Source organism: Pinus tabuliformis, chromosome 6, assembly GCF_031772625.1.
Source record: "Pinus tabuliformis cultivar Carrire ecotype Pingquan chromosome 6, CPIR1, whole genome shotgun sequence".
NCBI classification, from domain to species: Eukaryota; Viridiplantae; Streptophyta; class Pinopsida; order Pinales; family Pinaceae; genus Pinus; species Pinus tabuliformis.
This window is the reverse complement of record NC_142292.1, coordinates 77,117,695-77,122,382: the sequence shown is the minus strand read 5'-3', so window position 1 is coordinate 77,122,382 and position 4,688 is coordinate 77,117,695. Positions and strand designations below refer to the sequence as shown.

General features: G+C 39.5%; 1 pseudogene; it reads right to left on the bottom strand.

Moving 5' to 3' along the window:
- Positions 1 to 3,208: 3,208 nt before the first annotated feature.
- LOC149257338 (dolichyl-diphosphooligosaccharide--protein glycosyltransferase subunit 1A pseudogene) lies at positions 3,209 to 4,279 on the bottom strand (annotated as a pseudogene).
- Between the last annotated feature and the right edge of the window lie 409 nt (positions 4,280 to 4,688).

Below are 4,688 nucleotides of genomic sequence, written 5' to 3'. Positions count from 1 at the left end.
ACTACAATTCCATAAAGATCTCTTAGAAGTCAAGCATCCATAAGGCCTTTTGAGACTAGGGGCTACCTTGACAAGGCATAATTTCACACCCTATCCTCAAAGCCCTTATTATCCATTCATAGAGAGCTCATCACCTTGATTCTAAAGTAAACAACCCATTTAGTTGAGTCTCTCTTGTGAATAGGCCTAAGAATCACTTCGTTATCTTATCATTGACCATATAATTCTCATGATTCCTCATATACCGAGACTCCTCCCATCAATGAAAGTTTGTAAAGAGGAGGAATCCTTAGCTAAGGTGACAATGGGTTATCTCTCCATTTTTTCCCTCGACCTAATAGTTTCTATATAGGAACCCCTCCTAAGACCCCTGCTAATTTGAGTGGTAACATTTTTGGCACCGTTTTCAGGGAGGAAGCAAGTCCACCTCCCTAGTGAATCGTTGAGGAATTGATCCATTGACGACACTTCAAATATTCCTCCGCATCTCCATTCATTGTCAAAACCCCTAGTTTACTTGAAGGTGGAAATATTCCTCCTCTAACTAGGGTTGTTGTGAGAAGGGGAGAACAAAATCCATCACCTTATATTCCTCCTCTAACTAGGGTTGTTGTGAGAAAGGGAGAACAAAATCCATCACCTTTTAGAACTGCTCTTGTCCCTGAATTTCAAAATGTTAGTGATCCTACCCCAAAGATGACAATTTGTTCTAGCATTGACCGAAAATAAGACCAACCCAAAATGACCAAAAGTGAAAGGCATTTGGTTAGTGTCTTTGACCCTTTGAAATTGAGTGATGACCCCAAACCTTTACCTGAGAAATACAATAACTAGTTGCCCAAGTTCAAAGGCGATGCTACCATAAGTGTCTGTGATTTTGTTGAAGAGTTCTATTGGAGCATGTCTCATAGGTTGATATTTGATGAGGATAGGCTCATGATTCTTTTCGCTTTGTCTTTTGAAGGACAAGTTAGGGAAAGGTACCTTAGTCTTCCCCGATCATGCATAGAAGACTCTGACCAATTTGTGGACATGTTCATGAGAAGATGGTCATGTAATGCACAATGAACCTTCAACATTGAGAATTTCTATAAAATTAATAGGGGAAGGGAAGACATCAAAGAATTCATCCAAAAAATTGATAAGGTAGTTAGGGATGTCCCTGATCATTTGAAGCCCCTTGATGCCAACATTCCCAACAAATTTATCGAAGTTGTGAGTGGACACCTAAATTATGCATTAAGGGACTAGAAACCTTCAACCTTGGCTAAGGCTAAAGAGATAACAATGTAAGTTGAGGAAAACTTATGAATCTCCAAAATGGATGCTAATGACCACCCCGAGGCTGAGGCAAAGGTCAAGAATAAAACATCCGAAGAACAACACGAAGAAACCCTTTTGGTACTCCTAAAGAAAATGGAAAATCTCAGCGAATAAATGAACTCACGAGATAGGCTCTACATGAACAAACTCACTACCTTGGAAAGGGCCCAAAAGTCTAGCTATATCCCAAAAGGGAAGCCTTTTCCTAAAAATCAAAATGAAGAGGACAAGCCAAGCTCATCTCAAGTCCCCAACACTTTGGTTCTGACAAATGTTGTTGAACAAGATTCATCCTCTGAAGATAAGAAAAGTGATGAGGATGACAGTGATGATGAAGAAGTAGATGAGCAAGCTAACCTTGTAGAATCCGAAGCCTTCAACATTTTGTTAGGGGGTTCATATATTCTTCCTCCCATTAGTGAGGTCATTATCAAAGAAGAAAAAGGAGATCCAATCCTTAACACTAATGATGGTGGGAGATGCAAGGGGGTCCAATACTCACGAAAGGAACACAATAAAGACCCCACCCTCTAAGGAACCCAACAAAGACGACTCAATCCACAAGTAGACTCTTCTTAAAGAACCTGTTATCACAAAATCGTGTACTAAGGGCTGCTACTTAGCAAGATCTCATGCAACTATTTCAAACCAGGCTTTAGACTAAGGCTTAGCCTCCTTAGTCAGAGAGGGCTCTCTCACAGATTTTTTGATAGGAATTATTAATAAGAAAAGATAGCTAACTCTTCAAACAGTTTATGAAAATAAGTTGGTTGGAACAACAAAATAACATTTCTTCCATTGGGCTCATGGAGTCAAACACCTCTGCAGTAAACTATTAACTACTTAATCATGGAAGCCAAGGCATATAATGTTTAACACTCAGAACATTTCTCAAAAGGAACCTCAACTCATAAATATACACAGGAAGTCTGAGCACTAGGTGAATTCAGAGTGATTGCATATTTAGTGAGCTGTAAAACATAAAAGGATAAAAACAAAGCCACATATATTCTGAGCACTTGAACACATGATGAACCTTGGGAAGAAAAAGTAATCTTTATATTACTGTCAAAAGTCTTTTACATAAGCTGATATAAAAACTCTGTTTTTTCATAAATCTCCAACCCCACTTACATCAGAGTTTTCACTATATATAGGAAAACTCCTAAAACTACCTTGAGTCTCCTCCTCAAGCATGAGGGGAGAGCTCGATGGTCTATCATTAACTAACCTTATCTCTTTTAAAACAACTCATTAAATGCATAAGGTATTGAACTGTAATTACATAGAGTTCTAATCACACTAAAACTCTAACTTCATCTCCTCGTATGCCTGATTCCTTTCTTGATCTTTGACAGCTGTCTTTTGTTGGTTAGGCTCAAGATGATTGAGCTACAGATGCAAGGAACGCTGACTTTGGATACTTGTTAGCGCTGATGGATCATTTATCATCAGGATCAAAACACCTATTTTTAAGGTCCCTGTCTCCTACCATCCTTCGAAAGTTCAGCAACATGTCCCAGCTCTTTTAATAACCCCAGGTATGGAATGCTGCCATGTTTCTGATGTGCTGTAGGTTGTATTGATGTACAAGTGTCTCTCTTCTAACATTCTCGGTCAAACTGTTTATTCTGCATTGAAAACATCACCTACAGCAGTTTCGTAGCGCGCTACGAAACTGCTGTGTGATTTAAAAAACACAGTCTTCCTCTAAACTCCTCACATACGAACTATTTAAATTCTGCAACATTAAAAGCTAGGAAGAAAAGTCATCCTCTCATAATAAAATCTTTCAGAACGGCACAGCTGCTCATTCTCAATTATAACAAAAAAGAAAACCTTCCTCTCAGTGAACTTTATACCTATCAGACTAACTGGACATCAGTTATATCTCATCAACTGCCTGCAACAACTCATCTACCTCTTGTTTCAAAACAATAAGCTTCTGCTCATGAGGAGATATGCGACTGTCAATCTCCTTACTTGGTAGTTTAGCAAGGTATGAAACTGATGACTTTGAAATTGAAAAATCGGAATGTGAATACAATATGCAAGCCAGAAAGAAGCAGAAGAAACCGGTGACCAACATCAGTGGCTCTGCTAGCATTGAAATGGTACTAAATTTATAATAAACCTGAAGAAACACATTATGTTCAGGCATCACATTCTTCTTTGATAGTACCACAACATTCCTTCCAATAGTGTCAAGATAGGAGTACTTTATCTCACGATGTTGGTCTGCAGAAAAGGGAACAGAAGCATAAGGATCTTTAGATCCTTCTGGCAGTGCAACCTTCACAATAAGTTTATCAATGACCATATCACTGAATGAAGATGCAAAAGCAATATTAAGATAACGCCTGCCATCAGCTGCTTGGAAGAGAAAATCTTGTAGAGGTAAGCCGTAGCCTATTGTAAAAGTGGCTTGCCAGCCTCCAAACATAGGATATCGAGGTTCAATTTCCAGTTCTGTTTTTCTAAAGTTGGTGTTCAAATGTGAGGTAGAAATATTCCCAATTTCATCTCGGTAATAAACCGAATGTGCTCGAGGTAGCAGTCTTGCCACTAGACTCTTAAAAGATGATGCACCTGTAGCATTGGGTCTTGCTTGGTATTCAATCCTTGAAAAGCCACCTTTGATTCGAGCACCACCATGAAAAAGGTGATAATTTTCAGTTATCTGAACATTTCCCCAATGTGAAATTTCTATTTCTCGCACCAGCTCCTTGACAACTGCAAATGGTTGGTTATCTTCAAAGTGAACAATAAAGGGTGAAAATGAAAATGCAGCAAGATTCTCATATGGACCATATTTAAGTTCTGTATCCACCTTTAGGAGCACCAATTCCGATGACGGTGCCGCCAGACATAGATGGCATATTGTCAAGAGCGCTACACATGCAAACACTGAATGCTTGAGATTTGACGGGATCACTCCACGAATCGCCATTGCCATTGCCACTGCCCTGCCCACCAGATCAGATCAGATCAACCAAGTTAAGTATAGCACGCTCTCGTTTTTAAAACCCCTCTTCAAAAATAAAGGGAAATGCATTTCCCTTGAAGTGAAATTTCTGTTCGAGAACTTCTGTGGGTTCGTTGTAGATTAAAGGAACAACCCTGGCACCCCCCGATTCTACGAATTTGACATAAGAAGCCGCGATGTATGAGGCATTAGATGCCGTGCTGAGCTTTTCACGAGCTCCATTCCTTTCGGCTTTGGCATCTTCTTATGAAGGCAGAAGGATACGCAGAGACTGTTCTGCATTAAGGACATGAATAAAAAGACTAAGACACACAAGTAGTACAGTCACGGCCATAGCCATCGCTTCTCGGCTTCTGCCAACAATATCAATCTCCTCTGA